The following is a 13,508-nucleotide window of genomic DNA, read 5'->3' on the forward strand; positions in this document are numbered from 1 at the left end:
GAAGGTTGGGGGTCAGACACGCTCCTCCGTATGATGGTGGCAATTAGGACTGACTGTGGATACCCACAAACCCTGGCATTTTCCATGCCTTGAGTGCCTGTCCTGGGGGGAGAGCATCCATCATATGGGGGCACAACCTGCAAAGGCTTTGGGAAGCTGAGACTGCAGGGAGGAATAAGGTTTTTAAAGTCACTTTGCACCTCCACTGCTTCTTTTGTGGCAATTTGGTTACTGGAGAGTCTGAAGGCAAGGCTTTCCCCTCCCCAGAAAAGATATATTTTTTATTATTATTTTTATTTTTCTGAAAAGAAGAGCTTAAGTATTTTTGCTGCAAATGTGTTTTAATCCAGAATCACAGCTCTTATGGCCTCAACAAGCTGTATTTCAGATGCACTATTTGGACCACATAGAGGAAAGCAGAGAAGAGAGGCATTTCCCATGTGGAACATCTGAGTTTTGACCCAAAATTGTTAATAGAGATGCCTGAATGTCTGTATAGACTGAGCAGGCTGAATAGCTCTGTGCCATTTCTTACTCCAGTTTCTCATGCTTAGTGAGTAATGATCTCTCCCTACCTTCTGGGAAGCACAGCAATGACTAAAAATCTCCATCAGAGATTTTAATAAGGGAGGTTCTCCTGGAGTTCTGAGGCAAGCATTATATTCTGTTTGCCACTTCTGTGACCTGTATGGCTCCTCTTACCAAAATACCTGGCCACATCACACTCTTTTGTGTCTCTGTTTGCCCAATCTACAAAGCAGAGCAGTGAGGGGACAAGTGAGGGTCCCCTGGCAGACTGAAAGTCTGTCCCTGCCTTTGGGATGTCTTCTATCAACAGAAGGGAAGGCTTCTTCTGCAAAATGTCAGATGGAATGAAAAAAAAGCATTCACTTTCTACACACTCCTTCCATCCTGCCTTGGCCTGTGCAAAGCTGAGCTTTGTGTTAACAGAGCTCCTAAAGCCAGCTTCTTTTAGTGGATGGGCAACACCGGGAATACTTGTCAGCCTAGAAACTTTGCCTCTGTGGAAGCACAGCCATTCAATGGGCAGGGCTTTTTGGGAAGAGTGAATTCAGCATCAGTGAAGTGAAAGAGCAGGAGGACACGTGTTGATTTCAGCTCCCTGATTCCCCCTGCGCACTGCCCCACAGGTGCTGCTTACCGGGGCAGCGCAGTGCCTGGCCAGGGACTCCTCTGAAGAATAACAAGCGAAATGAAGCCTTTTCCCAAGGTTTCGCTCCAGGCCATTAGCACCAGATGGTTGTGAATTCCACCCCAAGCACTGTGGGCCAAGCTCATAATTACTTTTATACTTCATTTGGAGAAACACTAAACTTTTGGGCCAGTCCTCTGGCAGCGGCTACGTGCACATGGCTCCTGCTGAAGCCAGCACATCAAATCTTAAAGCCAGAATATGGACCTGCATGCTCTTCTCATGCTGCTGTTACTCGCACAGCATGTCCCCAGCACCCTGCCTGCTCTGATCCTGCTGCTCTGATCCAGCCTCGTTAATGCCAAAGTTACCAGCACTCCATTAGCCATTATCTGATGCTGGCATGAGTGCTATCCCCTGTACCTGCTGCTCTCCCAGAATCTGCACAGAGTTGTCAGACAGGAGAAAAAATAGGCACCTTTCAACAGACATGGCAGGTTTATGGATGGGGAGCAAAGCCACAGCAAGATCAAATGTAGCCCCCATCGGGGGGGGATGGCAAAAATCTGGATCGTGCTCCTCTGGTTCCCAGGCATGCACTGAAGATAGTACTTGTCTCAGCAGCCAAGGCACTGTTGGCTTGAGCATAGGGGAGGCAAAGCGTGACAACATTACAACCTAAAGGAACAAATATGGGGGAAAAAATCGCAACAGAAGATATATATTCATGTGTTTCTAGTGTCAGCTTCACCTATTCTAAGGCACATCAAGCAGACTTGTTGTTAAAGATGTGTTTTCCCCCTGGATGGGTTTTCTTCCCCAGGCCACTCTTGGGCACCTCGATGAGCAGGCTTGGAAAGGGCCTCTGGCCCTTTGCCTCTGTTGTGGTACGTACAAGAACCAGAGGTGTCTTGCCCAGCATGGGGAGGATGGCTTTTGGGCTGACTGACTGCAGGCAGGCTGACAGAGGAACAGGCTGATCTCCACGGCGTGGAAGGCTGGAAGCTCCCTCAGCGCTGCTGTGTGCATTTCTGTAGTTAGGACAATTTACAAATTCCATAATTTAGCATTTAAAGTATTTATATTTACTGGCTTTTTTTAAGTGTTTTACTTAAGGTTTAGATATTTAACAGAAGTACTGTAAAAAAGAAAATTACATTATTTTATTCATGAGAGATTCCCCAGGGCAAGGGCTGTGCTCCTCAGGTCCCTACGGCCTTTCCAGCACCACTGACAGGCACACACGGGGAAACATTTTCTAAAGGTCTCTGTCTTTGGGAAGCCACCAAGAAAAAATCAAAAGCCTTGAGCATTTTCCGCCTTCCCTCTGTGTCCAATGCTTTGTGCTGACACCCAGGGGATGTGGTGAGACCCTTGGCCGTATTTCGCCGCCCCATCACAGGTGCCATGGGAAAAACAGGGTGTGCTGAGCACGAGCAGCCCGTATCGCTCTCCACCAGGAGCGGAGCAAGGCCACCAGAACACGCTCGAGGTCCATCATGGCATCTGCACGAGTGACAAAATCTGTCCTGTAAATAAATGGAGGAAGTCAAGCAAAGGAGAGGAAGAAGCGGGGACCCTGGTGGTGCCAACCTAAGCAACCTAAGGAGGAATAGGCGGATGAAAGGCAGGAAGAGGAAGGAACAGGAGATGGCAATAAATGCTTGCAAAATTCACATTATTTGCTGGGCTCAGGGCACCATTTTGTTCTCACTCTGCCTCAGAGTGAAAATCCCCAGCAATCAGATGACTTCTTACACCTCGGCTACAAGCCTGCCTTGTTCGGATCCTCCTGAATGTGGGTTTCGCCCGGACCTTCGCCCATTGCACAGCATCACCACAAGGCTAACAGCATCCGTGTGGAGACTCCCAGAGTATGGGCATGGGATTTACACAAGGACATGCCAAAACAGGGGTGGGAAGGACAGGAGGAGAGTGCTCCATTTATTTACTTATTTATTTTAGCAGAAAGTGAAACAGAGCGCCTCACTCAGAGGAGCTGGAAATGAAACACGGCCAGCTAAAAGCCCAGCCAGCATGCTCAGTTTCACTCCCAAGCCCCCTAATAAATGTCCTTACTTTTACAGCCCTGCTAAATGATGTGCTGCATGCTATGGGGTTTGCTAGGAGGTATCTGTACCCTGGCCAGCTGCTCTCGTTTCTGAGAATTAGGTAACAACATCCAGTCCAAACAGTAGGGCTTTAACCCAGTCACGAAATTTTTTGTGCTATAAAAAGATGAAAGCAGGGTCCCCCCGCCTTGGGCAGCTAACTCTTTCCAGGTGACTTCGCCCTCCCTCTGCCTTTGGCAGAGCTGTCTTTCATTTCCAGGGGATTTCAGCCCCATCCAGCAGTCCTGGCAGTTACTGCCGCCTGCCTGGGTCAGGCCTGTTTTTCCATTAAAGCAGGCTGGATTGGGCCACTGGCACCCCAGCAGCAGCACGGGTGGGCTGGGGCCTGGCAGATGCCTTTGGGATAAGGCCCAGCCATGCCCACAGCCCCCAGCCCACCAACACCCTCACCCCCAGGCCCAACGTGGGAGGACACCCGCCGTGGGTGGGTTTTGCAGGCCTTGATGCTGGCTGTGATGCACCAGGCCCCGCCAAGCACAGGGGCTGGAGGTGGTAGGGTTTTCTTCATGCCTCCACCGGTGTTGGTTGGGCCTTGGCTTCCAGGAGAACACAATCAGTATTTGCCAACCTACGTGAATTAACCCAGCTTGTAAATATCGGCATGAATTCACTCCTTGGGAGCAGTGGTTATGGAAGCCACATGCTGAAAAATCTTTGCCAGCTATGCTGCACGATGCTGCAGGTAAAGGCAGCTCTCATGAGCTAAAGGCATTCTCCTCTGGTGCTGGGAACTGCTGGCCCTGGTATACATCACCTTGGGAACTTCCCTCGTACTAGTCCTTTGTCCTCTGCACTGTTCACATGTAAACACCTGGTAACTAGTCTGTAAGCACTTTTTCGTCTCTGTTTGCCAATGTTCCTGTAGTTGTTTCATACCTGGAGCATGACAGATTGAAACAGCTCCTTCCCTGCAGAGGGGCTCTCCAGGCTGGAACTTTGCTTGCTAATCTGCATGAAATCGTCTGTGCTTGCCACCCATGTGCTCTGCAGGACCGTAAGCTTGCGCCTACATGCTTGGATCCTGTGCCAATAAGAAAGCCTGTTGTCTAAATCTCCATCCAGATTCCTTTCTTTCATATCCATTCACTCCTCCTGACAAACCTAAGCCAGACAGCCAAGGAGCAGAACTAAGCAGAGGGGCTATGGTTTCCTTCCCGCTCTTGAGAGATAAGGGGATGTCTGAAAATATGTTTATAAATACACAGAAAGCCGCAGCATTTGTATTTTCTGACATTTCAAATTAGTCCCTGCAAAATCCCAACAATTCCTGAGATACCAGGCCTGAAAACCCACTGCACGTTGCATTCATTGATGAACTCTGTGTGCTGCAGCCTGTGGCACGCCAGGCACCGGGCTGAACAAGCCAGGCACAGTCTTGCTAGCTGACACGGTGGGGCTGGATCCCGGCTCAGAAAACAAAAATATTTTTCAGCAGGCACCAGCAGCGGCTCCAGAGGCGGTCTCCACGCACAGCTCACCACACACCTCTGTACAGGAACGGCTCACGGTGTACCTTGGCTGCTGCTCACAGCCTGCTGCCACCCTTCCACCCCCGACTGAAGCTGAGGGGTTGATGATCAAACCCCGAGATAACTGTGAGGTCAGTTTCGCTTTGATCTCTGAGAAATTCTCATCAAACCCTGCAAAGTTTATCTTGTTGCAAGCCTACCAAGTAATTACAAAGAGGAACAAATCACCACAGGCAAAGCTGATATGAGACACTTCCACTTATCTCTGTCAAATTTCTTACCTTTTTCTATTTAATCCTCATCCAAACATGCTTATTGCCAGAGAAGCATGTGCAAAAAAAAAAAAAAAAAAAAAAAAAAAAAAAAAAAAAGAACAAATGCTGTAGGAAATGCATACAACCCCTACATTATTTCTAAAGCAACAGCACTGTTAAGCATTGGCCCTATACAAGAGCCTGCATAGAGCCATAAGCAAGCAGTGCTTCATCAGCCCGCCCCCTTTGTACTGCTGCCCTTCAGCTGGTTATCATGCTAATCTGGGACAGGAACACCAATGCATTTGAAATTTCAACACTTTCTACAAAATCTCGAAATCTCCAAGCTGTTCTGGCTCCTGATGTGTGATTTGGGAGGTTTTGGGATTGCAGTAGCTCTAGGACCTCGTGCAATACAGGCCAGGCAGCACAGCAATGTACAGACGTACAACCTTGGGTCTGAGGCTGGACATGAGGTGGACAGCCAGGACAATTTGAGATGTGCATGGAAGGGAGGTGGAGGAAACCACCACATCTCCATCCTGAAGCATATGCCTTCAGACTCTCAGCTCTGGTATCTAATATCAAAGCAAGTTTTTCTTAGCAAGGCAATAGCTTTCCAAGGTAACCTTATTCTAGGGTAAGCGCCAAGATTTATGGATAGTGGGACAGTTTGCATCAGCAGAAGGACTCACTGAATGTTAAATGCACTGGCCGGCACAGGAACTTCTCATCTCTGAAAGACTTTGCATCGCATGTGGATGTCTCTGGAATCCTAGAAGCAGACCATGCAAATATGCAAAGCTATAATAACGAGGAGTAAAATGTAAATAGATAGCTTATATCCTGTGTAACTATATAAAACCTGTTCTGTACAAGTGTTCTTTTCTATATACAGAGCAAACACCAGATTCAAGGACAAGCGGGGATAATGTGTTCAAATTACTTCCCAAGGAAATGAATGAGGAAATTCTTTTCATGTCAGTACTCGTCTTATAGATGTGTTTGGTTTCTCTGAAGGAAAGACCCTTCCAGATCTCTCCATGATCTGGCTTTCCACCATATCGAGACACACCACGTGCCGTTTAACTCTGCCGTTACCCGCTGCTGCCTGCAAGACCGGAACAGAAGTTGCTGGTCTCCTGAATCAAAGAGCAGCTCTTCTGTCCATCCATTTGTGTTGGAAACCAGTCCAGAGAGGGAAAGAGGTGCTTGCCTCTCCGCAACAACTAGTGGGATCACCTCGTGCAGTTCCATGGCAAAAAAAAAAAGTCTTCCTGCAGCAGGCAATGACAGGCACTGCTGGGATACCCAAAACTGAGATAAGCCCTGCAGCGTCCTGACATCTGGTCTCCACCGGCGGGTAACAGCAGTGCCATAAATTTAATTGCATGCCACGTGAAAAGTACTTCCTTTTGTCTGTCTTAAAGCGCTGCTCATGCTGGCTGCTAGGATTCTTCTTGTTTGCGGGTAGCAGCAAATGGCCTGTTCCCTGCTCACCTCACCCGTGGTGTTTATGATCCTAGCACTCTCCCTCTCACATCTGTTTGGGTTTCAATGCTGAAAACTCTAATGGATCCTCCAAATACAGAGATCTATCCTTGTTCCTTATCTTTGAATCTGAGATGTCCTTTATCCAGAAGGAACTGCATTCAGTCTGGGGGATGTGCAGGGACCATTTCTGCACAGCAGCACAACAGCCGCCACACTCTGTTTCATACCCTAGGCACCCTAAAAATAAAACTGGAACACTCTAGAACTGGCTAGGACCAAATCTAGTGCTGCACTATCTGGAAGAGTCCGTTATATCAGAAAAAAAAAAAAAAAAAGTTAGTGCATTCATCTCCCTCAAGGCTCCCTGAATGAGAAAGTTGGGAGAGGTCCTTGGGAGGCAGGGGGCGACAGCCTTGAGTAAAAGGGATATTGGCCCACAGGCACGTTACCAGAAGTAGATATTTAACTAGATCCTATAAAATTTCCATACTGCCTGGAAAACCCTCCGTTCTGTATCTTCAGCTGTGTTTTGTTATCTCATTTTGAAAAGACAGTCACTTCAGGACAATCGTCTCTGTTTGCTCTGCCCCCCTTTACCTGGCAGCTATGGATATTCTCTGTCCTTGACTCTCCTTGTTGTGCAGGAAGTGCGTGCTTCCCAGCTACCCAACACAGTCTGCAGAATAGAGGGATTTTTAAAAATTTTTTTCATTAAAACACAATTCATGCCATTATATGAGAAACTGATGTATCTTTAAAGTGTCCTTCTGAGGTCTGCTGTTAGGAGAGAGAGGTTTTTGCAGAAGGAAACAGCCCATTAAAGAAGGATTGCTGGTATATTACTTGTTAAAACCAAATGCTCCTAGGAAGCCTGCCTTGCATCTCCTCCACAGAGGAGGCCACTGACAGTCACTGGGAGGCACTGGAAGGTACTGGAAGGCAGGTGGGAGACACCTTGAGCCCACGCCACACCAGAGTAGGAGCATGCCGAATAGTTCGTGCTTGAGTGTTCCTTTCCAGAAGGTCTGTGGCTGTTTTCTTTCTCCTGTGGCTTGCCCCGTTACCCTGTAATTAGGGCTATGGTCGTATCTGCAGCATCTGAGAACCTCAGGATGATGATGGTGACTGCAGCAGGCAGGAGGAGGTTTAATGGGATATTCTGGGCTTTCAGTTACACCCACGCTACCCCGCTGAGGCCAGACAATTACTCAGGTGTAATTAGAGGCCAGCTGGGTTCTGTTTTCTTTCCCTGCAGTGCTCCCTCCCCCCAGACCCTTCGCAGTGCTAACAATGACCTGCAGTATTCCCCATTTACTGCCGTGGGACCCTGCCTGCTCCTTCTCCTTATCAGTATCAGAGCTTCCCTGGGGAAACTGAGCCCAGTGTTGAAGTACAAAATGTCAGCTCTGCACTGTCAGTCTGCTTCTTGGCAATGGGTTGACTTCCACCTCACCTGAAATGTCCCGACCGGCTGCTGAGGTCATATCTTGGTACCTCCCTTTTCTGTCTCCTCTGCCCCAAGCACAGAAGTGTCAACACAAAAGTGTAGAAAGCTTTCTGGACTGCACATCCAGAGGCAGTTCTCATCTGAAATCGGACCCATCTCCAGACTGTGGTCCCTCTGAATTGAGGGGTCCTTTAGACTAAATGCACATTTTCGTTCCTGTGGCTTGAAATACGATGTGACTTTTTCATCTGCTGATTTACCTGTGATGCAAATTTGTCCCAAGGCTACAAAAGAGATGCACAAAACAGCTAAAGGAATCTAGTGTGTTACACTTACTGAGGGCAGCCTGTTAAACATATAGCCAAGGAACTGCTTTCTACTGGCACATACACTGCTGTCCCCTCACTGTGCCCAATAATTAAACAATTTAACAAAAAAATCTAGACTGAGTCTTCACATGCTCTAGTAGATCCTTCCCTTTGAAGGGATGATTCTCCAAGGAAGACCTTCCTATTTTTAAGGCTCAGGCAGCTCTCACAAGTGGCTTATAGGGGAACATTTTTGTGGCCTGTGGCAGAGTATTATTTTAGTAGCTAGTAATAAGCAATAAGCTGTGGGCAGGAAAAGACTTCTATCTACCAGAGCTAGAACACAAAAACAAATATCTAAGTCAGGGTAGCCTGAGGAGCATTGCTTCTGCTCTTGATTCATTTCATTTTGTGTAGGAACATTTCAAAAGAGGGATGAAGGAGACTGCCTGGATAAAGGATCGGTAACCCTCAATCAATGCCAACTGGAAACTGGAAAGATTAGATCCAAAAATATCACGAAATCTCTGGAGGATCCAACTAGTTTTCTGACAAGCACATTGGATATTCTTGCACTTGCTCTAGCTATTTTTTTGTTGTTTCTTTCTTCCTTTCTCTCTTGACAGATTTAAGGTTGTTGATTTCTAGACTTGCCTTTGTGCCGTGATGACTTCAAAAACTAAACCTCATCACACAGTATACTCCAAAACTCCAAAAATCCATGACTCTCTGGTGCCACAGGCTGGAGATCAACATCAACTTCACGCAAATCACAAGATGGAGGTGCATCTAACTCAGTATACAACCACCAGAGCCACCCATGTGATCTTTCCTTTTACATGACAGTCCATGAATTTATGACCTTTTTCCTTTCTATTCAGGGTATCAAACTGAAAAGGCATCACTGAGCAAACTGGGAATAATGGAGGTTTCACTAGCTGGGTACAACACCTAGAAAGGCACCACAGGAAGGTAAGGAAGGTTGTTCACCTTCAGGAGAAGAAAAACCTTAAAACATTTTTCTTTTTCTTTTTTTTTTTCAGAAATTATGCACACACACACACACACAAAAAAAAAAAAAAAAAAAAACAAAAAAAAAAAAACTATGCAAGGCTAAAAAACTAGCTGAACCAATATCACCTTCCTACAAGACCTGAGTTCCACATGCGTGCTGCTGTAGGAATGGATGGACACCTCTCCACAGAGCACTCAACCTTGAATTCAGTCAGTATATAATCCACCACAAGCTTTTGCACATTTTAAAGTCAGTGACACCATTCATTTCCAGAAGATGCTCTTTCCACAGTTGGTGCTATAGAAATAAATTAGCCTGTTACAGAAGCATCTGGTTTATATTTTTACACCTTTTCTAAAAACAGCTGTTCCTTCTAAACTGCACATAATTCATGGTCAACTTTTCAATTTTGTTTTGAAACTTTTGCTTTTAAGAATGGAGACCATGCAGGAGAGAAGTCCTCTCTACCTATTCATGAAGTGACACTTTGCTTCCCCCAAGGAGAACAGTAAGCATTCTCCCAAACAGAGCAAAAAACTGCCGGAACACAGAGACAGATCAACAGGCCTGTAAGTCATCACAAAATGTGTAGTTTCCCTGCTGTTCAGCCATACAGGCTTCTTAATTGATGCAGGAATTATATATACTTTGAATAATGGTTATAAGCACCACAGCTGAAAAAGATTGCAAGACAGTAAAGCAAAACCATTTGGCAGAATTTATTCCACGTGTTAATAAAATAAAATAAATAAATAAAAATAAAAATAAAAATGAAAATGAAAAAATGGACAGCTTCCCTCTCTGTTTGACAAGTGTGCCCAAATGGAAATAATCTCATGCCTCTCACTGGTCAAGAGCTTGTAGCTTTAAATTTATCCTTTCAGTGACATGCAATTTATCCACAATGGGTATGGAGAATATAATTGTTACACATGGCAAGCAATGTGGACTGCAGAGGGTGTGCAGTTTTAGGCAGTAAGCCCAGAAGCTGAACCTGATGAGCCCTCACATAGCTTTTGTTGGACTGGTCCTATTTATGGCCTGGATCAATGTCACAGCAAATACCAATGAAAACTGAAAATTCCTCCTGCTCTGCAGCGTGTGTTACAGCTGTGCAGTACATGAAGGGAAAAACCATGGACATCTCACTAATGTTGCCTACCATGCAGACCCCACAGATGTCAAATGCTCCGACGAGGGCCAAGAAATACATTCTTGGCACAGCCTAAGACTGTACCCTGCCTTTAGCTTTCATTGACACCAGTGGGAATTTCTGCAGTTGAGGACAACTCTCAACGTTGCTGAAGGCAATAGCTGTTCTCCTATTTATTTCCACAGCAGAGATCGTTAGGTAAAGCTGGATAAAACTCCTTAGCTATTTCAGCCAACATCTTGTCAATAAGGTTCATCCTTTGAATATGCGAAGGAACTGCGAGTCACATAAGCAAGTGAAAACTTCTGTTCTACCACAGCCCTGAATCCTGAATTCATCCAGCAACCTTTCAGCCACAGAATCATTTTATTCATTGGTACAGCAATCAACAGGAAATTTGTATAAATATTGACCTGTCCTTTGGCAAGCTACTACTTCATTTATATACTGCAGTATATAAATGCTCTTCTACTCCAGGGTTAGCAGAAGTGCTCGTTATCAAAACAGATAACGCAGCGATTAAACTGCTAGTTAGAAAAATCATTAAGTTAGAAAATGAATATAAAACTGCTGGCCAGAAATGCTGTCTCCAGGAAATTAAAAACACATTTCTTGGCAAGCGGCCAAGATGATAATATCGCTCCTCTATCTCAGTGGACATGTTACCTCTTGTAGCCACCACCAAATGTACGTGAGCAACAGGAATTCATCCCCACATGCCAATTTTAACAGGGCCAGCAAACAGGCCATTGTTCATTTCTTTTGCTTTGCAGAGTGCTGTGGAGAAGGCTTCCCTGGTCCCCTCCTCCCCTGCCCACTTGCTGCTGTCAGCAGCCACCTCTGTTGTCCTCATGTTTCTGCCCCTAATGGATTTTGCCTTTTAAGGAGAGAAAACATTCCACCATCACTTGTCCAAATGCAGATGGGTTTGCCCTGAACTTGAAGCAAAAGGAGGGAAAAAGAAAAAAGAAAAAAGAAAAAGAAAAAAAAAAAAGTCTGAATGGACAGGCTTTTTCAACCCTTTCAATTAAAATCCTGACCCAGTTCTGGGTATGAAGGCTCATTAAATGATGAGAGTTCACTGGTTCATCACATGAATGTAGGGGCCTGAAACCCGCCCCAGGAGAGGGAGCAGGTTGCTGGGATCAAGAAGAGTGCAGAGGACCCTCGCCTCCTTCCCAGCCCCTGGCTGACATCAGAAGCAACCAAAAGATCAGTTCCACTAAGAAAGCCCCTTGCAGCCTTCCATTTTGTGACCAGAGCCACACCAGAAATTTCCCCTAAAATCATTGCTCAAGTTATTTACACTTCGCTTTGAAAATAACAAAGCTTTCAAAGTATTTCCACTTTGCTTTAAAAGTAATAAATAGAGGCCAGTACTGCAAAGGTTGAGGAAAAACCTCATGGAGAGAAGAACAATCTGGGAAATCAAAACAGCAGCATTTTTCATGCTGTTTTGCCCTGGGCTGCAGAAACCAGCCAAGAAGCAGGACTGCAAGGCACCTCACCAGTGCAAACACGGGGGCCAAGGCTGTCATCAGCTGTTTGAGCTGGTGGACCCAGCGCAGAGGGTGTCATATATGTGAGACTCGCTGCTGTTTCTGGGCACTGCTTCACCAAGTCGTTTAAAAGCATGTCAGAGTGTACCTGTGATCACAGAGGGTGCCTTGCCAAAGCTGGATGCCTCCGCACTTTGAACTAATTGCAGGACTAGAGCTGAACTCATTAAAATGGAAGCTCACAACAGAAAATGAGAAACTTCTTTCAGAAATCAGGGCCTGCCTGATCTTGATTTAGCTAGGCGTAAATATTTGCACAGTTCTTTGAATGGGCATTTGCTTCGGGATTAAATATTCATAGTTAACAAGCCACGTTAGTCATTTTATTTTAATATTAAGCCACACTATGCAGGGTGGTAACTCCAGTGAGTGGTAACAAAAAGTTTTAAGGAAAAATGTTGTAGCGCTATTACAGAGAAGCAGAAAACAGCATGTTTTCCTAAGTTTTATGAAAACAGGGCCCTAATGAATGCTCAGAGAAGGCCGACTGAATGGTGATTTTCCTGCATCGAGTCGTTTAAAATTATTATTGACACGGATCTATTTTAACATGCCGATGCGAAGGGGGTATAAAGGAAGGAATACTAAAAATAATGAAAACCTGGGTGAGCCAGCCTATAAAAGAGGTGTGCAAGGGGTTGAGCGTGTGTGTGTGCACACACATGCATACACGGGTATGTGAGTAGGTCTGTATTTTAAATATTCATGAGAGTTGATCCAAAATACCGTGAGGGGAAGAGATCTGTGTACACAGAAAGCTGTAGTCAGGATTATTACCTTCGGATTTTGGGAGCCAAAAAAGTAAAACAAACATGCATCAGTCTAGTTTGGGTGGTAGCCTGAAACAAGGTGTATTATATGGGTGCCCTACCAGAAAAACCAAGGCGAGCCCAGAGAACAGCATTGCTTTGTGAACACAACACATGGAGGGAACATGAAGGGATAGGTTGTACGGGAGCACTGAGATGCCATTGATTAATTAAGAACTAATCTTTTTCCGTTTAAAAAGAGCACACACAGACTCTCCTTTGCAACTAGGATATTTGGGGATTAATTTGCCTTTCCTTGAATTAACATTCGTCTGTATAATTCTGGAGACAGGGACAAAACAAGGTATCAACCTCCACAGGCCATATTTCGGTGCAGTTCCAGCCCACTTTTAGATTCCCTTACCCAGTCTAGCAGATCCAAGCAATAAAGCCCTAGTGCCTGTGGCTCTTCTGCATGGAATGGAGGGGCCTACCAGCATGGCAATGAGCAATTTCCTTAGTCGTTTCTTGATTAGCCTTCGGCCACTCCCTCAGCAGTGGAGCCAAATCAGAACCTAGGTCCACGGCTGTACTGAGCCACACCTGAGTACCGTCTGCCTGCCTCATCACTCTGAGCTGGGAAGAAACACAGTCCTGACTCTAGATTAGGAGCAGCTACCTTCCTGTATTTAGCTATCTAAGGAATTTCGAACATACTTGAAGTCTGTACATGTAAATATTAGAAAAAGAAAGGAAAACGAATGCATTCTTTAAG

The 13,508-nt window shown here is 45.6% G+C and overlaps 1 protein-coding gene across 1 annotated transcript in view; it reads right to left on the reverse strand.

Moving 5' to 3' along the window:
• Nucleotides 1-13,508, reverse strand: part of MUSK (muscle associated receptor tyrosine kinase) — a 48,727-nt gene that overhangs the window by 24,474 nt on the left and 10,745 nt on the right. The window lies entirely within an intron of this gene.

Source organism: Anas platyrhynchos, chromosome Z (genome assembly GCF_047663525.1).
Source record: "Anas platyrhynchos isolate ZD024472 breed Pekin duck chromosome Z, IASCAAS_PekinDuck_T2T, whole genome shotgun sequence".
NCBI lineage: Eukaryota > Metazoa > Chordata > Aves > Anseriformes > Anatidae > Anas > Anas platyrhynchos.